Source organism: Bemisia tabaci, chromosome 8 (genome assembly GCF_918797505.1).
Source record: "Bemisia tabaci chromosome 8, PGI_BMITA_v3".
In the NCBI taxonomy this organism is placed as follows: Eukaryota; Metazoa; Arthropoda; class Insecta; order Hemiptera; family Aleyrodidae; genus Bemisia; species Bemisia tabaci.
Window position 1 is genome coordinate 47,395,440 of NC_092800.1, and position 26,997 is coordinate 47,422,436.

General features: G+C 45.7%; 2 long non-coding RNA genes across 2 annotated transcripts in view; both read right to left on the reverse strand.

The window, feature by feature from the left end:
• The window catches only part of LOC140225193 (uncharacterized), a 7,292-nt gene extending 1,797 nt beyond the window's left edge, over positions 1–5,495 (reverse strand). Inside the window, exon 1 of the long non-coding RNA XR_011900327.1 lies at positions 1,202–5,495. This is a non-coding gene — a long non-coding RNA (uncharacterized lncRNA). The remainder of the gene's footprint in view (positions 1–1,201) is intronic.
• The window catches only part of LOC140225291 (uncharacterized), a 145,090-nt gene that overhangs the window by 110,223 nt on the left and 7,870 nt on the right, over positions 1–26,997 (reverse strand). The window lies entirely within an intron of this gene.

Sequence of the window (26,997 nt, forward strand, 5' to 3'; positions counted from 1 at the left end):
CCCCGTAATTATCGGTCGGACAATTTCTCGGGGTCGACACTTTGGAAATCCCTTCTACAAGACTCTATCGTGATAATATAAAACCCCCCGGAAGATGCTCCCACGTCCATCCGCGGAGCGGGGTCTGCCGCGTAGACTGCTCTGTTTACTTCTTTTTTTTTAAAATAGTCGTTATTATGTGTCTGTGAGTAGATCACTCGAGTCGGACGTGGCCTTAGAGTGGGCCGGATTGACGTAGCGGGTGCGGGTCGGACGCTTGAGTAGCGAGCGGGTGGCAAGAGAGGTTTAAGTAGGTTTTCGGGGGTTGGAAAAGAGAAATTTTCATTTTTTTCCAGATTATTTTTTTTATATTTTTTTTTTTTTAAACATATTTTTTTTTGGCGAATTTTTCATTTTTTTTTCAGTTTGCGGAGGGCTAAGTATGAGGGAGGTTCGCCCCTAGGGGCGAATTTTAAAAAATGGCGTAAGCTCCGTTATCGAGGAGGGATACCTGTCTACGCGTATACGCGGTGGGATCCGATCCAACCCCGTAATTATCGGTCGGACAATTTCTCGGGGTCGACACTTTGGAAATCCCTTCTACAAGACTCTATCGTGATAATATAAAACCCCCCGGAAGATGCTCCCACGTCCATCCGCGGAGCGGGGTCTGCCGCGTAGACTGCTCTGTTTACTTCTTTTTTTTTAAAATAGTCGTTATTATGTGTCTGTGAGTAGATCACTCGAGTCGGACGTGGCCTTAGAGTGGGCCGGATTGACGTAGCGGGTGCGGGTCGGACGCTTGAGTAGCGAGCGGGTGGCAAGAGAGGTTTAAGTAGGTTTTCGGGGGGTTGGAAAAGAGAAATTTTCATTTTTTTCCAGATTATTTTTTTTATATTTTTTTTTTTTTTAAACATATTTTTTTTAAGCGAATTTTTCATTTTTTTTTCAGTTTGCGGAGGGCTAAGTATGAGGGAGGTTCGCCCCTAGGGGCGAATTTTAAAAAATGGCGTAAGCTCCGTTATCGAGGAGGGATACCTGTCTACGCGTATACGCGGTGGGATCCGATCCAACCCCGTAATTATCGGTCGGACAATTTCTCGGGGTCGACACTTTGGAAATCCCTTCTACAAGACTCTATCGTGATAATATAAAACCCCCCGGAAGATGCTCCCACGTCCATCCGCGGAGCGGGGTCTGCCGCGTAGACTACTCTGTTTACTTTTTTTTTTTTTTTTTAAGATATTTTTTTTTTAATCGAATTTTTCATTTTTTTTCAGTTTGTGGAGGGCTAAGTATGAGGTAGTGAAAGGTTTTCGGGGAAGGCTTGCGGCGGCATTCGCGATACACGGGCGCTAAGTGGGCGCGGGCGCTAGGTGGGCGCGGGCGCTATTTGGGGAAGGTAAGATGGAGGGCGAGGGCGGAGGAACAATTTTGCGTGGGATTTTTTTATTTTAAGCCGTAGGGGCTTTTGCGTCGGTCTGCGGAGGGATGTCCCTTTTGAGTTTTTTTAGGGGACCGGTAGGGGTATCCAGCGGGCCCGGAGCCGAAGGGCTGGAGGCGTTTCTATTTTGGAAAAAACTTCGGGCGCGAATTTACGGCGCTGTAATCACCCTGGAGGGCACTTTGCGAGGTAGTCGACTTCGGGAGTAGTTTGCGATGGGAGTAGGGGTCAGAAGGCGGAAGATTCGGCCAATGGAGGGTAGAGGGGACCCTTGGGAAGGTATCTAGAGGTCGCGGAACGATTTTGAAAAGCTGGCACGGTGAAGCGGTGATTTTGAAAAAAAAGTGGAACTTTTGATAGAGTGGTCGGGGGAGCCCAATCTGTGCCAGTTTGTAGAGGAGGTCAAACTATTGAAAAATTTTGTGGACTCTTTTTTTTTTTTTTTTTTTTTTAACATATTTTTTTAAGCGAATTTTTCATTTTTTTTTCAGTTTGCGGAGGGCTAAGTATGAGGGAGGTTCGCCCCTAGGGGTGAATTTTAAAAAATGGCTTAAGCTCCGTTATCGAGGAGGGATACCTGTCTACGCGTATACGCGGTGGGATCCGATCCAACCCCGTAATTATCGGTCGGACAATTTCTCGGGGTCGACACTTTGGAAATCCCTTCTACAAGACTCTATCGTGATAATATAAAACCCCCCGAAGATGCTCCCACGTCCATCCGCGGAGCGGGGTCTGCCGCGTAGACTTCTCTGTTTACTTCTTTTTTTTTTAAATAGTCGTTATTATGTGTCTGTGAGTAGATCACTCGAGTCGGACGTGGCCTTAGAGTGGGCCGGATTGACGTAGCGGGTGCGGGTCGGACGCTTGAGTAGCGAGCGGGTGGCAAGAGAGGTTTAAGTAGGTTTTCGGGGGGTTGGAAAAGAGAAATTTTCATTTTTTTCCAGATTATTTTTTTTAATATTTTTTTTTTTTTTAACATATTTTTTTTAAGCGAATTTTTCATTTTTTTTTCAGTTTGCGGAGGGCTAAGTATGAGGGAGGTTCGCCCCTAGGGGCGAATTTTAAAAAATGGCGTAAGCTCCGTTATCGAGGAGGGATACCTGTCTACGCGTATACGCGGTGGGATCCGATCCAACCCCGTAATTATCGGTCGGACAATTTCTCGGGGTCGACACTTTGGAAATCCCTTCTACAAGACTCTATCGTGATAATATAAAACCCCCCGGAAGATGCTCCCACGTCCATCCGCGGAGCGGGGTCTGCCGCGTAGACTGCTCTGTTTACTTCTTTTTTTTTAAAATAGTCGTTATTATGTGTCTGTGAGTAGATCACTCGAGTCGGACGTGGCCTTAGAGTGGGCCGGATTGACGTAGCGGGTGCGGGTCGGACGCTTGAGTAGCGAGCGGGTGGCAAGAGAGGTTTAAGTAGGTTTTCGGGGGGTTGGAAAAGAGAAATTTTCATTTTTTTCCAGATTATTTTTTTTTATTTTTTTTTTTTTTAAACATATTTTTTTTAAGCGAATTTTTCATTTTTTTTTCAGTTTGCGGAGGGCTAAGTATGAGGGAGGTTCGCCCCTAGGGGCGAATTTTAAAAAATGGCGTAAGCTCCGTTATCGAGGAGGGATACCTGTCTACGCGTATACGCGGTGGGATCCGATCCAACCCCGTAATTATCGGTCGGACAATTTCTCGGGGTCGACACTTTGGAAATCCCTTCTACAAGACTCTATCGTGATAATATAAAACCCCCCGGAAGATGCTCCCACGTCCATCCGCGGAGCGGGGTCTGCGACGTAGACTTCTCTGTTTACTTCTTTTTTTTTTAAATAGTCGTTATTATGTGTCTGTGAGTAGATCACTCGAGTCGGACGTGGCCTTAGAGTGGGCCGGATTGACGTAGCGGGTGCGGGTCGGACGCTTGAGTAGCGAGCGGGTGGCAAGAGAGGTTTAAGTAGGTTTTCGGGGGGTTGGAAAAGAGAAATTTTCATTTTTTTCCAGATTATTTTTTTTATATTTTTTTTTTTTTTAAACATATTTTTTTTAAGCGAATTTTTCATTTTTTTTTCAGTTTGCGGAGGGCTAAGTATGAGGGAGGTTCGCCCCTAGGGGCGAATTTTAAAAAATGGCGTAAGCTCCGTTATCGAGGAGGGATACCTGTCTACGCGTATACGCGGTGGGATCCGATCCAACCCCGTAATTATCGGTCGGACAATTTCTCGGGGTCGACACTTTGGAAATCCCTTCTACAAGACTCTATCGTGATAATATAAAACCCCCCGGAAGATGCTCCCACGTCCATCCGCGGAGCGGGGTCTGCCGCGTAGACTGCTCTGTTTACTTCTTTTTTTTTAAAATAGTCGTTATTATGTGTCTGTGAGTAGATCACTCGAGTCGGACGTGGCCTTAGAGTGGGCCGGATTGACGTAGCGGGTGCGGGTCGGACGCTTGAGTAGCGAGCGGGTGGCAAGAGAGGTTTAAGTAGGTTTTCGGGGGGTTGGAAAAGAGAAATTTTCATTTTTTTCCAGATTATTTTTTTTAATATTTTTTTTTTTTTTAAACATATTTTTTTTAAGCGAATTTTTCATTTTTTTTTCAGTTTGCGGAGGGCTAAGTATGAGGGAGGTTCGCCCCTAGGGGCGAATTTTAAAAAATGGCGTAAGCTCCGTTATCGAGGAGGGATACCTGTCTACGCGTATACGCGGTGGGATCCGATCCAACCCCGTAATTATCGGTCGGACAATTTCTCGGGGTCGACACTTTGGAAATCCCTTCTACAAGACTCTATCGTGATAATATAAAACCCCCCGGAAGATGCTCCCACGTCCATCCGCGGAGCGGGGTCTGCCGCGTAGACTGCTCTGTTTACTTCTTTTTTTTTAAAATAGTCGTTATTATGTGTCTGTGAGTAGATCACTCGAGTCGGACGTGGCCTTAGAGTGGGCCGGATTGACGTAGCGGGTGCGGGTCGGACGCTTGAGTAGCGAGCGGGTGGCAAGAGAGGTTTAAGTAGGTTTTCGGGGGTTGGAAAAGAGAAATTTTCATTTTTTTCCAGATTATTTTTTTTATATTTTTTTTTTTTTAAACATATTTTTTTAAGCGAATTTTTCATTTTTTTTTCAGTTTGCGGAGGGCTAAGTATGAGGGAGGTTCGCCCCTAGGGGCGAATTTTAAAAAATGGCTTAAGCTCCGTTATCGAGGAGGGATACCTGTCTACGCGTATACGCGGTGGGATCCGATCCAACCCCGTAATTATCGGTCGGACAATTTCTCGGGGTCGACACTTTGGAAATCCCTTCTACAAGACTCTATCGTGATAATATAAAACCCCCCGGAAGATGCTCCCACGTCCATCCGCGGAGCGGGGTCTGCGACGTAGACTTCTCTGTTTACTTCTTTTTTTTTAAAATAGTCGTTATTATGTGTCTGTGAGTAGATCACTCGAGTCGGACGTGGCCTTAGAGTGGGCCGGATTGACGTAGCGGGTGCGGGTCGGACGCTTGAGTAGCGAGCGGGTGGCAAGAGAGGTTTAAGTAGGTTTTCGGGGGGTTGGAAAAGAGAAATTTTCATTTTTTTCCAGATTATTTTTTTTATATTTTTTTTTTTTTAAACATATTTTTTTTAAGCGAATTTTTCATTTTTTTTTTCAGTTTGCGGAGGGCTAAGTATGAGGGAGGTTCGCCCCTAGGGGCGAATTTTAAAAAATGGCGTAAGCTCCGTTATCGAGGAGGGATACCTGTCTACGCGTATACGCGGTGGGATCCGATCCAACCCCGTAATTATCGGTCGGACAATTTCTCGGGGTCGACACTTTGGAAATCCCTTCTACAAGACTCTATCGTGATAATATAAAACCCCCCGGAAGATGCTCCCACGTCCATCCGCGGAGCGGGGTCTGCCGCGTAGACTACTCTGTTTACTTTTTTTTTTTTTTTTAAGATATTTTTTTTTTAATCGAATTTTCATTTTTTTTCAGTTTGTGGAGGGCTAAGTATGAGGTAGTGAAAGGTTTTCGGGGAAGGCTTGCGGCGGCATTCGCGATACACGGGCGCTAAGTGGGCGCGGGCGCTAGGTGGGCGCGGCGCTATTTGGGGAAGGTAAGATGGAGGGCGAGGGCGGAGGTACAATTTTGCGTGGGATTTTTTTATTTTAAGCCGTAGGGGCTTTTGCGTCGGTCTGCGGAGGGATGTCCCTTTTGAGTTTTTTTAGGGACCGGTAGGGGTATCCAGCGGCCCGGAGCCGAAGGGCTGGGAGGCGTTTCTATTTTGGAAAAAACTTCGGGCGCGAATTTACGGCGCTGTAATCACCCTGGAGGGCACTTTGCGAGGTAGTCGACTTCGGGAGTAGTTTGCGATGGGAGTAGGGGTCAGAGGCGGAAGATTCGGCCAATGGAGGGTAGAGAGGACCCTTGGGAAGGTATCTAGAGGTCGCGGAACGATTTTGAAAAGCTGGCACGGTGAAGCGGAACTTTTGATAGAGTGGTCGGGGGGAGCCCAATCTGTGCCAGTTTGTAGAGGAGGTAAAAGTGGAACTTTTTTATAGAGCTGGTCGGGGGGAAGCGGTCCAATGAAAAAAAAGTGGTTTTGTAGAGGAGGTCAAAGAATTGAAAAATTTTGTGGACTCTTTTTTTTTTTTTATTTATTTTTTTTAAGCGAATTTTTCATTTTTTTTTCAGTTTGCGGAGGGCTAAGTATGAGGGAGGTTCGCCCCTAGGGGCGAATTTTAAAAAATGGCTTAAGCTCCGTTATCGAGGAGGGATACCTGTCTACGCGTATACGCGGTGGGATCCGATCCAACCCCGTAATTATCGGTCGGACAATTTCTCGGGGTCGACACTTTGGAAATCCCTTCTACAAGACTCTATCGTGATAATATAAAACCCCCCGGAAGATGCTCCCACGTCCATCCGCGGAGCGGGGTCTGCCGCGTAGACTGCTCTGTTTACTTCTTTTTTTTTAAAATAGTCGTTATTATGTGTCTGTGAGTAGATCACTCGAGTCGGACGTGGCCTTAGAGTGGGCCGGATTGACGTAGCGGGTGCGGGTCGGACGCTTGAGTAGCGAGCGGGTGGCAAGAGAGGTTTAAGTAGGTTTTCGGGGGGTTGGAAAAGAGAAATTTTCATTTTTTTCCAGATTATTTTTTTTATATTTTTTTTTTTTTAAACATATTTTTTTTAAGCGAATTTTTCATTTTTTTTTCAGTTTGCGGAGGGCTAAGTATGAGGGAGGTTCGCCCCTAGGGGCGAATTTTAAAAAATGGCGTAAGCTCCGTTATCGAGGAGGGATACCTGTCTACGCGTATACGCGGTGGGATCCGATCCAACCCCGTAATTATCGGTCGGACAATTTCTCGGGGTCGACACTTTGGAAATCCCTTCTACAAGACTCTATCGTGATAATATAAAACCCCCCGGAAGATGCTCCCACGTCCATCCGCGGAGCGGGGTCTGCCGCGTAGACTGCTCTGTTTACTTCTTTTTTTTTAAAATAGTCGTTATTATGTGTCTGTGAGTAGATCACTCGAGTCGGACGTGGCCTTAGAGTGGGCCGGATTGACGTAGCGGGTGCGGGTCGGACGCTTGAGTAGCGAGCGGGTGGCAAGAGAGGTTTAAGTAGGTTTTCGGGGGGTTGGAAAAGAGAAATTTTCATTTTTTTCCAGATTATTTTTTTTATATTTTTTTTTTTTTTAAACATATTTTTTTTAAGCGAATTTTTCATTTTTTTTTTCAGTTTGCGGAGGGCTAAGTATGAGGGAGGTTCGCCCCTAGGGGCGAATTTTAAAAAATGGCGTAAGCTCCGTTATCGAGGAGGGATACCTGTCTACGCGTATACGCGGTGGGATCCGATCCAACCCCGTAATTATCGGTCGGACAATTTCTCGGGGTCGACACTTTGGAAATCCCTTCTACAAGACTCTATCGTGATAATATAAAACCCCCCGGAAGATGCTCCCACGTCCATCCGCGGAGCGGGGTCTGCCGCGTAGACTGCTCTGTTTACTTCTTTTTTTTTAAAATAGTCGTTATTATGTGTCTGTGAGTAGATCACTCGAGTCGGACGTGGCCTTAGAGTGGGCCGGATTGACGTAGCGGGTGCGGGTCGGACGCTTGAGTAGCGAGCGGGTGGCAAGAGAGGTTTAAGTAGGTTTTCGGGGGGTTGGAAAAGAGAAATTTTCATTTTTTTCCAGATTATTTTTTTTATTTTTTTTTTTTTTTTAAACATATTTTTTTTAAGCGAATTTTTCATTTTTTTTTCAGTTTGCGGAGGGCTAAGTATGAGGGAGGTTCGCCCCTAGGGGCGAATTTTTAAAAAATGGCGTAAGCTCCGTTATCGAGGAGGGATACCTGTCTACGCGTATACGCGGTGGGATCCGATCCAACCCCGTAATTATCGGTCGGACAATTTCTCGGGGTCGACACTTTGGAAATCCCTTCTACAAGACTCTATCGTGATAATATAAAACCCCCGGAAGATGCTCCCACGTCCATCCGCGGAGCGGGGGCTGCCGCGTAGACTGCTCTGTTTACTTCTTTTTTTTTAAAATAGTCGTTATTACGTGTCTGTGAGTAGATCACTCGAGTCGGACGTGGCCTTAGAGTGGGCCGGATTGACGTAGCGGGTGCGGGTCGGACGCTTGAGTAGCGAGCGGGTGGCAAGAGAGGTTTAAGTAGGTTTTCGGGGGGTTGGAAAAGAGAAATTTTCATTTTTTTCCAGATTATTTTTTTTATATTTTTTTTTTTTTTTAAACATATTTTTTTTAAGCGAATTTTTCATTTTTTTTTCAGTTTGCGGAGGGCTAAGTATGAGGGAGGTTCGCCCCTAGGGGCGAATTTTAAAAAATGGCGTAAGCTCCGTTATCGAGGAGGGATACCTGTCTACGCGTATACGCGGTGGGATCCGATCCAACCCCGTAATTATCGGTCGGACAATTTCTCGGGGTCGACACTTTGGAAATCCCTTCTACAAGACTCTATCGTGATAATATAAAACCCCCGGAAGATGCTCCCACGTCCATCCGCGGAGCGGGGTCTGCCGCGTAGACTGCTCTGTTTACTTCTTTTTTTTTAAAATAGTCGTTATTATGTGTCTGTGAGTAGATCACTCGAGTCGGACGTGGCCTTAGAGTGGGCCGGATTGACGTAGCGGGTGCGGGTCGGACGCTTGAGTAGCGAGCGGGTGGCAAGAGAGGTTTAAGTAGGTTTTCGGGGGGTTGGAAAAGAGAAATTTTCATTTTTTTCCAGATTATTTTTTTTATATTTTTTTTTTTTTTTAAACATATTTTTTTTAAGCGAATTTTTCATTTTTTTTTTCAGTTTGCGGAGGGCTAAGTATGAGGGAGGTTCGCCCCTAGGGGCGAATTTTAAAAAATGGCGTAAGCTCCGTTATCGAGGAGGGATACCTGTCTACGCGTATACGCGGTGGGATCCGATCCAACCCCGTAATTATCGGTCGGACAATTTCTCGGGGTCGACACTTTGGAAATCCCTTCTACAAGACTCTATCGTGATAATATAAAACCCCCGGAAGATGCTCCCACGTCCATCCGCGGAGCGGGGTCTGCCGCGTAGACTGCTCTGTTTACTTCTTTTTTTTTAAAATAGTCGTTATTATGTGTCTGTGAGTAGATCACTCGAGTCGGACGTGGCCTTAGAGTGGGCCGGATTGACGTAGCGGGTGCGGGTCGGACGCTTGAGTAGCGAGCGGGTGGCAAGAGAGGTTTAAGTAGGTTTTCGGGGGGTTGGAAAAGAGAAATTTTCATTTTTTTCCAGATTATTTTTTTTATATTTTTTTTTTTTTAAACATATTTTTTTTAAGCGAATTTTTCATTTTTTTTTCAGTTTGCGGAGGGCTAAGTATGAGGGAGGTTCGCCCCTAGGGGCGAATTTTAAAAAATGGCGTAAGCTCCGTTATCGAGGAGGGATACCTGTCTACGCGTATACGCGGTGGGATCCGATCCAACCCCGTAATTATCGGTCGGACAATTTCTCGGGGTCGACACTTTGGAAATCCCTTCTACAAGACTCTATCGTGATAATATAAAACCCCCGGAAGATGCTCCCACGTCCATCCGCGGAGCGGGGTCTGCCGCGTAGACTACTCTGTTTACTTTTTTTTTTTTTTTTTTTAAGATATTTTTTTTTTAATCGAATTTTTCATTTTTTTCAGTTTGTGGAGGGCTAAGTATGAGGTAGTGAAAGGTTTTCGGGGAAGGCTTGCGGCGGCATTCGCGATACACGGGCGCTAAGTGGGCGCGGGCGCTAGGTGGGCGCGGGCGCTATTTGGGGAAGGTAAGATGGAGGGCGAGGGCGGAGGAACAATTTTGCGTGGGATTTTTTTATTTTAAGCCGTAGGGGCTTTTGCGTCGGTCTGCGGAGGGTGCCCCTTTTGAGTTTTTTTAGGGGACCGGTAGGGGTATCCAGCGGGCCCGGAGCCGAAGGGCTGGGAGGCGTTTCTATTTTGGAAAAAACTTCGGGCGCGAATTTACGGCGCTGTAATCACCCTGGAGGGCACTTTGCGAGGTAGTCGACTTCGGGAGTAGTTTGCGATGGGAGTAGGGGTCAGAAGGCGGAAGATTCGGCCAATGGAGGGTAGAGGGGACCCTTGGGAAGGTATCTAGAGGTCGCGGAACGATTTTGAAAAGCTGGCACGGTGAAGCGGTGATTTTGAAAAAAAAGTGGAACTTTTGATAGAGTGGTCGGGGGGAGCCCAATCTGTGCCAGTTTGTAGAGGAGGTCAAACTATTGAAAATTTTGTGGACTTTTTTTTTTTTTTTTTTTTTTTTTAACATATTTTTTTTAAGCGAATTTTTCATTTTTTTTTCAGTTTGCGGAGGGCTAAGTATGAGGGAGGTTCGCCCCTAGGGGCGAATTTTAAAAAATGGCGTAAGCTCCGTTATCGAGGAGGGATACCTGTCTACGCGTATACGCGGTGGGATCCGATCCAACCCCGTAATTATCGGTCGGACAATTTCTCGGGGTCGACACTTTGGAAATCCCTTCTACAAGACTCTATCGTGATAATATAAAACCCCCCGGAAGATGCTCCCACGTCCATCCGCGGAGCGGGGTCTGCCGCGTAGACTGCTCTGTTTACTTCTTTTTTTTTAAAATAGTCGTTATTATGTGTCTGTGAGTAGATCACTCGAGTCGGACGTGGCCTTAGAGTGGGCCGGATTGACGTAGCGGGTGCGGGTCGGACGCTTGAGTAGCGAGCGGGTGGCAAGAGAGGTTTAAGTAGGTTTTCGGGGGGTTGGAAAAGAGAAATTTTCATTTTTTTCCAGATTATTTTTTTTATATTTTTTTTTTTTTTAAACATATTTTTTTTAAGCGAATTTTTCATTTTTTTTTCAGTTTGCGGAGGGCTAAGTATGAGGGAGGTTCGCCCCTAGGGGCGAATTTTAAAAAATGGCGTAAGCTCCGTTATCGAGGAGGGATACCTGTCTACGCGTATACGCGGTGGGATCCGATCCAACCCCGTAATTATCGGTCGGACAATTTCTCGGGGTCGACACTTTGGAAATCCCTTCTACAAGACTCTATCGTGATAATATAAAACCCCCCGGAAGATGCTCCCACGTCCATCCGCGGAGCGGGGTCTGCCGCGTAGACTGCTCTGTTTACTTCTTTTTTTTTAAAATAGTCGTTATTATGTGTCTGTGAGTAGATCACTCGAGTCGGACGTGGCCTTAGAGTGGGCCGGATTGACGTAGCGGGTGCGGGTCGGACGCTTGAGTAGCGAGCGGGTGGCAAGAGAGGTTTAAGTAGGTTTTCGGGGGGTTGGAAAAGAGAAATTTTCATTTTTTTCCAGATTATTTTTTTTATATTTTTTTTTTTTTTAAACATATTTTTTTTAAGCGAATTTTTCATTTTTTTTTCAGTTTGCGGAGGGCTAAGTATGAGGGAGGTTCGCCCCTAGGGGCGAATTTTAAAAAATGGCGTAAGCTCCGTTATCGAGGAGGGATACCTGTCTACGCGTATACGCGGTGGGATCCGATCCAACCCCGTAATTATCGGTCGGACAATTTCTCGGGGTCGACACTTTGGAAATCCCTTCTACAAGACTCTATCGTGATAATATAAAACCCCCCGGAAGATGCTCCCACGTCCATCCGCGGAGCGGGGTCTGCCGCGTAGACTGCTCTGTTTACTTCTTTTTTTTTTAAAATAGTCGTTATTATGTGTCTGTGAGTAGATCACTCGAGTCGGACGTGGCCTTAGAGTGGGCCGGATTGACGTAGCGGGTGCGGGTCGGACGCTTGAGTAGCGAGCGGGTGGCAAGAGAGGTTTAAGTAGGTTTTCGGGGGGTTGGAAAAGAGAAATTTTCATTTTTTTCCAGATTATTTTTTTTATATTTTTTTTTTTTTAAACATATTTTTTTTAAGCGAATTTTTCATTTTTTTTTCAGTTTGCGGAGGGCTAAGTATGAGGGAGGTTCGCCCCTAGGGGCGAATTTTAAAAAATGGCGTAAGCTCCGTTATCGAGGAGGGATACCTGTCTACGCGTATACGCGGTGGGATCCGATCCAACCCCGTAATTATCGGTCGGACAATTTCTCGGGGTCGACACTTTGGAAATCCCTTCTACAAGACTCTATCGTGATAATATAAAACCCCCGGAAGATGCTCCCACGTCCATCCGCGGAGCGGGGTCTGCCGCGTAGACTGCTCTGTTTACTTCTTTTTTTTTAAAATAGTCGTTATTATGTGTCTGTGAGTAGATCACTCGAGTCGGACGTGGCCTTAGAGTGGGCCGGATTCGGATTGACGTAGCGGGTGCGGGTCGGACGCTTGAGTAGCGAGCGGGTGGCAAGAGAGGTTTAAGTAGGTTTTCGGGGGGTTGGAAAAGAGAAATTTTCATTTTTTTCCAGATTATTTTTTTTATTTTTTTTTTTTTTTTAAACATATTTTTTTAAGCGAATTTTTCATTTTTTTTTCAGTTTGCGGAGGGCTAAGTATGAGGGAGGTTCGCCCCTAGGGGCGAATTTTAAAAAATGGCGTAAGCTCCGTTATCGAGGAGGGATACCTGTCTACGCGTATACGCGGTGGGATCCGATCCAACCCCGTAATTATCGGTCGGACAATTTCTCGGGGTCGACACTTTGGAAATCCCTTCTACAAGACTCTATCGTGATAATATAAAACCCCCCGGAAGATGCTCCCACGTCCATCCGCGGAGCGGGGTCTGCCGCGTAGACTGCTCTGTTTACTTCTTTTTTTTTAAAATAGTCGTTATTATGTGTCTGTGAGTAGATCACTCGAGTCGGACGTGGCCTTAGAGTGGGCCGGATTGACGTAGCGGGTGCGGGTCGGACGCTTGAGTAGCGAGCGGGTGGCAAGAGAGGTTTAAGTAGGTTTTCGGGGGGTTGGAAAAGAGAAATTTTCATTTTTTTCCAGATTATTTTTTTTATATTTTTTTTTTTTTTAAACATATTTTTTTTAAGCGAATTTTTCATTTTTTTTTCAGTTTGCGGAGGGCTAAGTATGAGGGAGGTTCGCCCCTAGGGGCGAATTTTAAAAAATGGCGTAAGCTCCGTTATCGAGGAGGGATACCTGTCTACGCGTATACGCGGTGGGATCCGATCCAACCCCGTAATTATCGGTCGGACAATTTCTCGGGGTCGACACTTTGGAAATCCCTTCTACAAGACTCTATCGTGATAATATAAAACCCCCCGGAAGATGCTCCCACGTCCATCCGCGGAGCGGGGTCTGCCGCGTAGACTACTCTGTTTACTTTTTTTTTTTTTTTTAAGATATTTTTTTTTTAATCGAATTTTTCATTTTTTTTCAGTTTGTGGAGGGCTAAGTATGAGGTAGTGAAAGGTTTTCGGGGAAGGCTTGCGGCGGCATTCGCGATACACGGGCGCTAAGTGGGCGCGGGCGCTAGGTGGGCGCGGGCGCTATTTGGGGAGGTAAAGATGGAGGGCGAGGGCGGAGGAACAATTTTTTTTGGGATTTTTTTTATTTTAAGCCGTAGGGGCTTTTGCGTCGGTCTGCGGAGGGATGCCCTTTTGAGTTTTTTTAGGGGACCGGTAGGGGTATCCAGCGGGCCCGGAGCCGAAGGGCTGGGAGGCGTTTCTATTTTTGGAAAAAACTTCGGGCGCGAATTTACGGCGCTGTAATCACCTGGAGGGCACTTTGCGAGGTAGTCGACTTCGGGAGTAGTTTGCGATGGGAGTAGGGGTCAGAAGGCGGAAGATTCTGGCCAATGGAGGGTAGAGGGGACCCTTGGGAGGTATCTAGAGGTCGGAACGATTTTGAAAAGCTGGCACGGTGAAGCGGTGATTTTGAAAAAAAAGTGGAACTTTTGATAGAGTGGTCGGGGGGAGCCCAATCTGTGCCAGTTTGTAGAGGAGGTCAAACTATTGAAAAATTTTGTGGATCTTTTTTTTTTTTTTTTTTTTTTTTTTAAACATATTTTTTTTAAGCGAATTTTTCATTTTTTTTTCAGTTTGCGGAGGGCTAAGTATGAGGGAGGTTCGCCCCTAGGGGCGAATTTTAAAAAATGGCGTAAGCTCCGTTATCGAGGAGGGATACCTGTCTACGCGTATACGCGGTGGGATCCGATCCAACCCCGTAATTATCGGTCGGACAATTTCTCGGGGTCGACACTTTGGAAATCCCTTCTACAAGACTCTATCGTGATAATATAAAACCCCCCGGAAGATGCTCCCACGTCCATCCGCGGAGCGGGGTCTGCGCGTAGACTTCTCTGTTTACTTCTTTTTTTTTTAAATAGTCGTTATTATGTGTCTGTGAGTAGATCACTCGAGTCGGACGTGGCCTTAGAGTGGGCCGGATTGACGTAGCGGGTGCGGGTCGGACGCTTGAGTAGCGAGCGGGTGGCAAGAGAGGTTTAAGTAGGTTTTCGGGGGGTTGGAAAAGAGAAATTTTCATTTTTTTCCAGATTATTTTTTTTATATTTTTTTTTTTTTAAACATATTTTTTTTAAGCGAATTTTTCATTTTTTTTTTCAGTTTGCGGAGGGCTAAGTATGAGGGAGGTTCGCCCCTAGGGGCGAATTTTAAAAAATGGCGTAAGCTCCGTTATCGAGGAGGGATACCTGTCTACGCGTATACGCGGTGGGATCCGATCCAACCCCGTAATTATCGGTCGGACAATTTCTCGGGGTCGACACTTTGGAAATCCCTTCTACAAGACTCTATCGTGATAATATAAAACCCCCCGGAAGATGCTCCCACGTCCATCCGCGGAGCGGGGTCTGCCGCGTAGACTGCTCTGTTTACTTCTTTTTTTTTAAAATAGTCGTTATTATGTGTCTGTGAGTAGATCACTCGAGTCGGACGTGGCCTTAGAGTGGGCCGGATTGACGTAGCGGGTGCGGGTCGGACGCTTGAGTAGCGAGCGGGTGGCAAGAGAGGTTTAAGTAGGTTTTCGGGGGGTTGGAAAAGAGAAATTTTCATTTTTTTCCAGATTATTTTTTTTATATTTTTTTTTTTTTAAACATATTTTTTTTAAGCGAATTTTTCATTTTTTTTTCAGTTTGCGGAGGGCTAAGTATGAGGGAGGTTCGCCCCTAGGGGCGAATTTTAAAAAATGGCGTAAGCTCCGTTATCGAGGAGGGATACCTGTCTACGCGTATACGCGGTGGGATCCGATCCAACCCCGTAATTATCGGTCGGACAATTTCTCGGGGTCGACACTTTGGAAATCCCTTCTACAAGACTCTATCGTGATAATATAAAACCCCCCGGAAGATGCTCCCACGTCCATCCGCGGAGCGGGGTCTGCCGCGTAGACTGCTCTGTTTACTTCTTTTTTTTTAAAATAGTCGTTATTATGTGTCTGTGAGTAGATCACTCGAGTCGGACGTGGCCTTAGAGTGGGCCGGATTGACGTAGCGGGTGCGGGTCGGACGCTTGAGTAGCGAGCGGGTGGCAAGAGAGGTTTAAGTAGGTTTTCGGGGGGTTGGAAAAGAGAAATTTTCATTTTTTTCCAGATTATTTTTTTTATATTTTTTTTTTTTTTAAACATATTTTTTTTAAGCGAATTTTTCATTTTTTTTTCAGTTTGCGGAGGGCTAAGTATGAGGGAGGTTCGCCCCTAGGGGCGAATTTTAAAAAATGGCGTAAGCTCCGTTATCGAGGAGGGATACCTGTCTACGCGTATACGCGGTGGGATCCGATCCAACCCCGTAATTATCGGTCGGACAATTTCTCGGGGTCGACACTTTGGAAATCCCTTCTACAAGACTCTATCGTGATAATATAAAACCCCCCGGAAGATGCTCCCACGTCCATCCGCGGAGCGGGGTCTGCCGCGTAGACTACTCTGTTTACTTTTTTTTTTTTTTTTAAGATATTTTTTTTTAATCGAATTTTTCATTTTTTTTCAGTTTGTGGAGGGCTAAGTATGAGGTAGTGAAAGGTTTTCGGGGAAGGCTTGCGGCGGCATTCGCGATACACGGGCGCTAAGTGGGCGCGGGCGCTAGGTGGGCGCGGGCGCTATTTGGGGAAGGTAAGATGGAGGGCGAGGGCGGAGGAACAATTTTGCGTGGGATTTTTTTTATTTTAAGCCGTAGGGGCTTTTGCGTCGGTCTGCGGAGGGATGTCCCTTTTGAGTTTTTTTAGGGGACCGGTAGGGGTATCCAGCGGGCCCGGAGCCGAAGGGCTGGGAGGCGTTTCTATTTTGGAAAAAACTTCGGGCGCGAATTTACGGCGCTGTAATCACCCTGGAGGGCACTTTGCGAGGTAGTCGACTTCGGAGTAGTTTGCGATGGGAGTAGGGGTCAGAAGGCGGAAGATTCGGCCAATGGAGGGTAGAGGGGACCCTTGGGAAGGTATCTAGAGGTCGCGGAACGATTTTGAAAAGCTGGCACGGTGAAGCGGTGATTTTGAAAAAAAAGTGGAACTTTTGATAGAGTGGTCGGGGGGAGCCCAATCTGTGCCAGTTTGTAGAGGAGGTCAAACTATTGAAAAATTTTGTGGAGTCTTTTTTTTTTTTTTTTTTTTTTTTAACATATTTTTTTTAAGCGAATTTTTCATTTTTTTTTCAGTTTGCGGAGGGCTAAGTATGAGGGAGGTTCGCCCCTAGGGGCGAATTTTTAAAAAATGGCGTAAGCTCCGTTATCGAGGAGGGATACCTGTCTACGCGTATACGCGGTGGGATCCGATCCAACCCCGTAATTATCGGTCGGACAATTTCTCGGGGTCGACACTTTGGAAATCCCTTCTACAAGACTCTATCGTGATAATATAAAACCCCCGGAAGATGCTCCCACGTCCATCCGCGGAGCGGGGTCTGCGACGTAGACTTCTCTGTTTACTTCTTTTTTTTTTAAATAGTCGTTATTATGTGTCTGTGAGTAGATCACTCGAGTCGGACGTGGCCTTAGAGTGGGCCGGATTGACGTAGCGGGTGCGGGTCGGACGCTTGAGTAGCGAGCGGGTGGCAAGAGAGGTTTAAGTAGGTTTTCGGGGGGTTGGAAAAGAGAAATTTTCATTTTTTTCCAGATTATTTTTTTTATATTTTTTTTTTTTTAAACATATTTTTTTTAAGCGAATTTTTCATTTTTTTTTCAGTTTGCGGAGGGCTAAGTATGAGGGAGGTTCGCCCCTAGGGGCGAATTTTAAAAAATGGCGTAAGCTCCGTTATCGAGGAGGGATACCTGTCTACGCGTATACGCGGTGGGATCCGATCCAACCCCGTAATTATCGGTCGGACAATTTCTCGGGGTCGACACTTTGGAAATCCCTTCTACAAGACTCTATCGTGATAATATAAAACCCCCCGGAAGATGCTCCCACGTCCATCCGCGGAGCGGGGTCTGCCGCGTAGACTGCTCTGTTTACTTCTTTTTTTTTAAAATAGTCGTTATTATGTGTCTGTGAGTAGATCACTCGAGTCGGACGTGGCCTTAGAGTGGGCCGGATTGACGTAGCGGGTGCGGGTCGGACGCTTGAGTAGCGAGCGGGTGGCAAGAGAGGTTTAAGTAGGTTTTCGGGGGGTTGGAAAAGAGAAATTTTCATTTTTTTCCAGATTATTTTTTTTATATTTTTTTTTTTTTAAACATATTTTTTTTAAGCGAATTTTTCATTTTTTTTTCAGTTTGCGGAGGGCTAAGTATGAGGGAGGTTCGCCCCTAGGGGCGAATTTTAAAAAATGGCGTAAGCTCCGTTATCGAGGAGGGATACCTGTCTACGCGTATACGCGGTGGGATCCGATCCAACCCCGTAATTATCGGTCGGACAATTTCTCGGGGTCGACACTTTGGAAATCCCTTCTACAAGACTCTATCGTGATAATATAAAACCCCCCGGAAGATGCTCCCACGTCCATCCGCGGAGCGGGGTCTGCCGCGTAGACTGCTCTGTTTACTTCTTTTTTTTTAAAATAGTCGTTATTATGTGTCTGTGAGTAGATCACTCGAGTCGGACGTGGCCTTAGAGTGGGCCGGATTGACGTAGCGGGTGCGGGTCGGACGCTTGAGTAGCGAGCGGGTGGCAAGAGAGGTTTAAGTAGGTTTTCGGGGGGTTGGAAAAGAGAAATTTTCATTTTTTTCCAGATTATTTTTTTTATATTTTTTTTTTTTTAAACATATTTTTTTTAAGCGAATTTTTCATTTTTTTTTCAGTTTGCGGAGGGCTAAGTATGAGGGAGGTTCGCCCCTAGGGGCGAATTTTAAAAAATGGCGTAAGCTCCGTTATCGAGGAGGGATACCTGTCTACGCGTATACGCGGTGGGATCCGATCCAACCCCGTAATTATCGGTCGGACAATTTCTCGGGGTCGACACTTTGGAAATCCCTTCTACAAGACTCTATCGTGATAATATAAAACCCCCCGGAAGATGCTCCCACGTCCATCCGCGGAGCGGGGTCTGCCGCGTAGACTGCTCTGTTTACTTCTTTTTTTTTAAAATAGTCGTTATTATGTGTCTGTGAGTAGATCACTCGAGTCGGACGTGGCCTTAGAGTGGGCCGGATTGACGTAGCGGGTGCGGGTCGGACGCTTGAGTAGCGAGCGGGTGGCAAGAGAGGTTTAAGTAGGTTTTCGGGGGGTTGGAAAAGAGAAATTTTCATTTTTTTCCAGATTTTTTTTTTTTTTTTTTTAAACATATTTTTTTTAAGCGAATTTTTCATTTTTTTTTCAGTTTGCGGAGGGCTAAGTATGAGGGAGGTTCGCCCCTAGGGGCGAATTTTAAAAAATGGCGTAAGCTCCGTTATCGAGGAGGGATACCTGTCTACGCGTATACGCGGTGGGATCCGATCCAACCCCGTAATTATCGGTCGGACAATTTCTCGGGGTCGACACTTTGGAAATCCCTTCTACAAGACTCTATCGTGATAATATAAAACCCCCCGGAAGATGCTCCCACGTCCATCCGCGGAGCGGGGTCTGCCGCGTAGACTGCTCTGTTTACTTCTTTTTTTTTAAAATAGTCGTTATTATGTGTCTGTGAGTAGATCACTCGAGTCGGACGTGGCCTTAGAGTGGGCCGGATTGACGTAGCGGGTGCGGGTCGGACGCTTGAGTAGCGAGCGGGTGGCAAGAGAGGTTTAAGTAGGTTTTCGGGGGGTTGGAAAAGAGAAATTTTCATTTTTTTCCAGATTATTTTTTTTATATTTTTTTTTTTTTTTAAACATATTTTTTTTAAGCGAATTTTTCATTTTTTTTTCAGTTTGCGGAGGGCTAAGTATGAGGGAGGTTCGCCCCTAGGGGCGAATTTTAAAAAATGGCGTAAGCTCCGTTATCGAGGAGGGATACCTGTCTACGCGTATACGCGGTGGGATCCGATCCAACCCCGTAATTATCGGTCGGACAATTTCTCGGGGTCGACACTTTGGAAATCCCTTCTACAAGACTCTATCGTGATAATATAAAACCCCCGGAAGATGCTCCCACGTCCATCCGCGGAGCGGGGTCTGCCGCGTAGACTGCTCTGTTTACTTTTTTTTTTTAAATAGTCGTTATTATGTGTCTGTGAGTAGATCACTCGAGTCGGACGTGGCCTTAGAGTGGGCCGGATTGACGTAGCGGGTGCGGGTCGGACGCTTGAGTAGCGAGCGGGTGGCAAGAGAGGTTTAAGTAGGTTTTCGGGGGGTTGGAAAAGAGAAATTTTCATTTTTTTCCAGATTATTTTTTTTTTTTTTTAAACATATTTTTTTTAAGCGAATTTTTCATTTTTTTTTCAGTTTGCGGAGGGCTAAGTATGAGGGAGGTTCGCCCCTAGGGGCGAATTTTAAAAAATGGCGTAAGCTCCGTTATCGAGGAGGGATACCTGTCTACGCGTATACGCGGTGGGATCCGATCCAACCCCGTAATTATCGGTCGGACAATTTCTCGGGGTCGACACTTTGGAAATCCCTTCTACAAGACTCTATCGTGATAATATAAAACCCCCCGGAAGATGCTCCCACGTCCATCCGCGGAGCGGGGTCTGCGCGTAGACTTCTCTGTTTACTTCTTTTTTTTTTAAATAGTCGTTATTATGTGTCTGTGAGTAGATCACTCGAGTCGGACGTGGCCTTAGAGTGGGCCGGATTGACGTAGCGGGTGCGGGTCGGACGCTTGAGTAGCGAGCGGGTGGCAAGAGAGGTTTAAGTAGGTTTTCGGGGGGTTGGAAAAGAGAAATTTTCATTTTTTTCCAGATTATTTTTTTTATATTTTTTTTTTTTTTAAACATATTTTTTTTAAGCGAATTTTTCATTTTTTTTTCAGTTTGCGGAGGGCTAAGTATGAGGGAGGTTCGCCCCTAGGGGCGAATTTTAAAAAATGGCGTAAGCTCCGTTATCGAGGAGGGATACCTGTCTACGCGTATACGCGGTGGGATCCGATCCAACCCCGTAATTATCGGTCGGACAATTTCTCGGGGTCGACACTTTGGAAATCCCTTCTACAAGACTCTATCGTGATAATATAAAACCCCCCGGAAGATGCTCCCACGTCCATCCGCGGAGCGGGGTCTGCCGCGTAGACTGCTCTGTTTACTTCTTTTTTTTTAAAATAGTCGTTATTATGTGTCTGTGAGTAGATCACTCGAGTCGGACGTGGCCTTAGAGTGGGCCGGATTGACGTAGCGGGTGCGGGTCGGACGCTTGAGTAGCGAGCGGGTGGCAAGAGAGGTTTAAGTAGGTTTTCGGGGGGTTGGAAAAGAGAAATTTTCATTTTTTTCCAGATTATTTTTTTTTATATTTTTTTTTTTTTTAAACATATTTTTTTTAAGCGAATTTTTCATTTTTTTTTCAGTTTGCGGAGGGCTAAGTATGAGGGAGGTTCGCCCCTAGGGGCGAATTTTAAAAAATGGCGTAAGCTCCGTTATCGAGGAGGGATACCTGTCTACGCGTATACGCGGTGGGATCCGATCCAACCCCGTAATTATCGGTCGGACAATTTCTCGGGGTCGACACTTTGGAAATCCCTTCTACAAGACTCTATCGTGATAATATAAAACCCCCCGGAAGATGCTCCCACGTCCATCCGCGGAGCGGGGTCTGCCGCGTAGACTGCTCTGTTTACTTCTTTTTTTTTAAAATAGTCGTTATTATGTGTCTGTGAGTAGATCACTCGAGTCGGACGTGGCCTTAGAGTGGGCCGGATTGACGTAGCGGGTGCGGGTCGGACGCTTGAGTAGCGAGCGGGTGGCAAGAGAGGTTTAAGTAGGTTTTCGGGGGGTTGGAAAAGAGAAATTTTCATTTTTTTCCAGATTATTTTTTTTATATTTTTTTTTTTTTAAACATATTTTTTTTAAGCGAATTTTTCATTTTTTTTTCAGTTTGCGGAGGGCTAAGTATGAGGGAGGTTCGCCCCTAGGGGCGAATTTTAAAAAATGGCGTAAGCTCCGTTATCGAGGAGGGATACCTGTCTACGCGTATACGCGGTGGGATCCGATCCAACCCCGTAATTATCGGTCGGACAATTTCTCGGGGTCGACACTTTGGAAATCCCTTCTACAAGACTCTATCGTGATAATATAAAACCCCCCGGAAGATGCTCCCACGTCCATCCGCGGAGCGGGGTCTGCCGCGTAGACTGCTCTGTTTACTTCTTTTTTTTTAAAATAGTCGTTATTATGTGTCTGTGAGTAGATCACTCGAGTCGGACGTGGCCTTAGAGTGGGCCGGATTGACGTAGCGGGTGCGGGTCGGACGCTTGAGTAGCGAGCGGGTGGCAAGAGAGGTTTAAGTAGGTTTTCGGGGGGTTGGAAAAGAGAAATTTTCATTTTTTTCCAGATTATTTTTTTTATATTTTTTTTTTTTTTAAACATATTTTTTTTAAGCGAATTTTTCATTTTTTTTTCAGTTTGCGGAGGGCTAAGTATGAGGGAGGTTCGCCCCTAGGGGCGAATTTTAAAAAATGGCGTAAGCTCCGTTATCGAGGAGGGATACCTGTCTACGCGTATACGCGGTGGGATCCGATCCAACCCCGTAATTATCGGTCGGACAATTTCTCGGGGTCGACACTTTGGAAATCCCTTCTACAAGACTCTATCGTGATAATATAAAACCCCCCGGAAGATGCTCCCACGTCCATCCGCGGAGCGGGGTCTGCCGCGTAGACTGCTCTGTTTACTTCTTTTTTTTTAAAATAGTCGTTATTATGTGTCTGTGAGTAGATCACTCGAGTCGGACGTGGCCTTAGAGTGGGCCGGATTGACGTAGCGGGTGCGGGTCGGACGCTTGAGTAGCGAGCGGGTGGCAAGAGAGGTTTAAGTAGGTTTTCGGGGGGTTGGAAAAGAGAATTTTTCATTTTTTTCCAGATTATTTTTTTTATATTTTTTTTTTTTTTAAACATATTTTTTTTAAGCGAATTTTTCATTTTTTTTTCAGTTTGCGGAGGGCTAAGTATGAGGGAGGTTCGCCCCTAGGGGCGAATTTTAAAAAATGGCGTAAGCTCCGTTATCGAGGAGGGATACCTGTCTACGCGTATACGCGGTGGGATCCGATCCAACCCCGTAATTATCGGTCGGACAATTTCTCGGGGTCGACACTTTGGAAATCCCTTCTACAAGACTCTATCGTGATAATATAAAACCCCCCGGAAGATGCTCCCACGTCCATCCGCGGAGCGGGGTCTGCCGCGTAGACTGCTCTGTTTACTTCTTTTTTTTTAAAATAGTCGTTATTATGTGTCTGTGAGTAGATCACTCGAGTCGGACGTGGCCTTAGAGTGGGCCGGATTGACGTAGCGGGTGCGGGTCGGACGCTTGAGTAGCGAGCGGGTGGCAAGAGAGGTTTAAGTAGGTTTTCGGGGGGTTGGAAAAGAGAAATTTTCATTTTTTTCCAGATTATTTTTTTTATTTTTTTTTTTTTTTTAAACATATTTTTTTTAAGCGAATTTTTCATTTTTTTTTCAGTTTGCGGAGGGCTAAGTATGAGGGAGGTTCGCCCCTAGGGGCGAATTTTAAAAAATGGCGTAAGCTCCGTTATCGAGGAGGGATACCTGTCTACGCGTATACGCGGTGGGATCCGATCCAACCCCGTAATTATCGGTCGGACAATTTCTCGGGGTCGACACTTTGGAAATCCCTTCTACAAGACTCTATCGTGATAATATAAAACCCCCCGGAAGATGCTCCCACGTCCATCCGCGGAGCGGGGTCTGCCGCGTAGACTGCTCTGTTTACTTCTTTTTTTTTTAAATAGTCGTTATTATGTGTCTGTGAGTAGATCACTCGAGTCGGACGTGGCCTTAGAGTGGGCCGGATTGACGTAGCGGGTGCGGGTCGGACGCTTGAGTAGCGAGCGGGTGGCAAGAGAGGTTTAAGTAGGTTTTCGGGGGGTTGGAAAAGAGAAATTTTCATTTTTTTCCAGATTATTTTTTTTATATTTTTTTTTTTTTTTAAACATATTTTTTTTAAGCGAATTTTTCATTTTTTTTTCAGTTTGCGGAGGGCTAAGTATGAGGGAGGTTCGCCCCTAGGGGCGAATTTTAAAAAATGGCGTAAGCTCCGTTATCGAGGAGGGATACCTGTCTACGCGTATACGCGGTGGGATCCGATCCAACCCCGTAATTATCGGTCGGACAATTTCTCGGGGTCGACACTTTGGAAATCCCTTCTACAAGACTCTATCGTGATAATATAAAACCCCCCGGAAGATGCTCCCACGTCCATCCGCGGAGCGGGGTCTGCCGCGTAGACTGCTCTGTTTACTTCTTTTTTTTTTAAAATAGTCGTTATTATGTGTCTGTGAGTAGATCACTCGAGTCGGACGTGGCCTTAGAGTGGGCCGGATTGACGTAGCGGGTGCGGGTCGGACGCTTGAGTAGCGAGCGGGTGGCAAGAGAGGTTTAAGTAGGTTTTCGGGGGGTTGGAAAAGAGAAATTTTCATTTTTTTCCAGATTATTTTTTTTATATTTTTTTTTTTTTTAAACATATTTTTTTTAAGCGAATTTTTCATTTTTTTTTCAGTTTGCGGAGGGCTAAGTATGAGGGAGGTTCGCCCCTAGGGGCGAATTTTAAAAAATGGCGTAAGCTCCGTTATCGAGGAGGGATACCTGTCTACGCGTATACGCGGTGGGATCCGATCCAACCCCGTAATTATCGGTCGGACAATTTCTCGGGGTCGACACTTTGGAAATCCCTTCTACAAGACTCTATCGTGATAATATAAAACCCCCGGAAGATGCTCCCACGTCCATCCGCGGAGCGGGGTCTGCGCGTAGACTGCTCTGTTTACTTCTTTTTTTTTTAAATAGTCGTTATTATGTGTCTGTGAGTAGATCACTCGAGTCGGACGTGGCCTTAGAGTGGGCCGGATTGACGTAGCGGGTGCGGGTCGGACGCTTGAGTAGCGAGCGGGTGGCAAGAGAGGTTTAAGTAGGTTTTCGGGGGGTTGGAAAAGAGAAATTTTCATTTTTTTCCAGATTATTTTTTTTATATTTTTTTTTTTTTTTAAACATATTTTTTTTAAGCGAATTTTTCATTTTTTTTTCAGTTTGCGGAGGGCTAAGTATGAGGGAGGTTCGCCCCTAGGGGCGAATTTTAAAAAATGGCGTAAGCTCCGTTATCGAGGAGGGATACCTGTCTACGCGTATACGCGGTGGGATCCGATCCAACCCCGTAATTATCGGTCGGACAATTTCTCGGGGTCGACACTTTGGAAATCCCTTCTACAAGACTCTATCGTGATAATATAAAACCCCCCGGAAGATGCTCCCACGTCCATCCGCGGAGCGGGGTCTGCCGCGTAGACTGCTCTGTTTACTTCTTTTTTTTTAAAATAGTCGTTATTATGTGTCTGTGAGTAGATCACTCGAGTCGGACGTGGCCTTAGAGTGGGCCGGATTGACGTAGCGGGTGCGGGTCGGACGCTTGAGTAGCGAGCGGGTGGCAAGAGAGGTTTAAGTAGGTTTTCGGGGGGTTGGAAAAGAGAAATTTTCATTTTTTTCCAGATTATTTTTTTTATATTTTTTTTTTTTTTTAAACATATTTTTTTTAAGCGAATTTTTCATTTTTTTTTCAGTTTGCGGAGGGCTAAGTATGAGGGAGGTTCGCCCCTAGGGGCGAATTTTAAAAAATGGCGTAAGCTCCGTTATCGAGGAGGGATACCTGTCTACGCGTATACGCGGTGGGATCCGATCCAACCCCGTAATTATCGGTCGGACAATTTCTCGGGGTCGACACTTTGGAAATCCCTTCTACAAGACTCTATCGTGATAATATAAAACCCCCCGGAAGATGCTCCCACGTCCATCCGCGGAGCGGGGTCTGCCGCGTAGACTGCTCTGTTTACTTCTTTTTTTTTAAAATAGTCGTTATTATGTGTCTGTGAGTAGATCACTCGAGTCGGACGTGGCCTTAGAGTGGGCCGGATTGACGTAGCGGGTGCGGGTCGGACGCTTGAGTAGCGAGCGGGTGGCAAGAGAGGTTTAAGTAGGTTTTCGGGGGGTTGGAAAAGAGAAATTTTCATTTTTTTCCAGATTATTTTTTTTATATTTTTTTTTTTTTTAAACATATTTTTTTTAAGCGAATTTTTCATTTTTTTTTCAGTTTGCGGAGGGCTAAGTATGAGGGAGGTTCGCCCCTAGGGGCGAATTTTAAAAAATGGCGTAAGCTCCGTTATCGAGGAGGGATACCTGTCTACGCGTATACGCGGTGGGATCCGATCCAACCCCGTAATTATCGGTCGGACAATTTCTCGGGGTCGACACTTTGGAAATCCCTTCTACAAGACTCTATCGTGATAATATAAAACCCCCCGGAAGATGCTCCCACGTCCATCCGCGGAGCGGGGTCTGCCGCGTAGACTGCTCTGTTTACTTCTTTTTTTTTAAAATAGTCGTTATTATGTGTCTGTGAGTAGATCACTCGAGTCGGACGTGGCCTTAGAGTGGGCCGGATTGACGTAGCGGGTGCGGGTCGGACGCTTGAGTAGCGAGCGGGTGGCAAGAGAGGTTTAAGTAGGTTTTCGGGGGGTTGGAAAAGAGAAATTTTCATTTTTTTCCAGATTATTTTTTTTATATTTTTTTTTTTTTTTAAACATATTTTTTTTAAGCGAATTTTTCATTTTTTTTTCAGTTTGCGGAGGGCTAAGTATGAGGGAGGTTCGCCCCTAGGGGCGAATTTTAAAAAATGGCGTAAGCTCCGTTATCGAGGAGGGATACCTGTCTACGCGTATACGCGGTGGGATCCGATCCAACCCCGTAATTATCGGTCGGACAATTTCTCGGGGTCGACACTTTGGAAATCCCTTCTACAAGACTCTATCGTGATAATATAAAACCCCCCCGGAAGATGCTCCCACGTCCATCCGCGGAGCGGGGTCTGCCGCGTAGACTGCTCTGTTTACTTCTTTTTTTTTAAAATAGTCGTTATTATGTGTCTGTGAGTAGATCACTCGAGTCGGACGTGGCCTTAGAGTGGGCCGGATTGACGTAGCGGGTGCGGGTCGGACGCTTGAGTAGCGAGCGGGTGGCAAGAGAGGTTTAAGTAGGTTTTCGGGGGGTTGGAAAAGAGAAATTTTCATTTTTTTCCAGATTATTTTTTTTATATTTTTTTTTTTTTTTAAACATATTTTTTTTAAGCGAATTTTTCATTTTTTTTCAGTTTGCTTTGCGGAGGGCTAAGTATGAGGGAGGTTCGCCCCTAGGGGGCGAATTTTAAAAAATGGCGTAAGCTCCGTTATCGAGGAGGGATACCTGTCTACGCGTATACGCGGTGGGATCCGATCCAACCCCGTAATTATCGGTCGGACAATTTCTCGGGGTCGACACTTTGGAAATCCCTTCTACAAGACTCTATCGTGATAATATAAAACCCCCGGAAGATGCTCCCACGTCCATCCGCGGAGCGGGTCTGCCGCGTAGACTGCTCTGTTTCTTTTTTTTTTTAAATTAGTCTAGAGTCGTAATGGAAATGTAAGTGGGTGAGCTGGCGGCAATTTTAAGCATTTTCCAGGTCCCGAATTCCGAGACTCGTGTGTGACGCCGGGTCACTTTTTAGATACATAATCCATTGTTTGCGATACATTGGTACCCGGCCATCCGGTGTAAACACAGGAGATATGAATCACCATGTAAATCGCACCGCCATTTTGGATCGAACATGCATCGAAAAAAGACCCGAGCTCGGCGCAAACCGGGCTCGGAACTCGTCGAGTAGAACATGGCGCCAGCT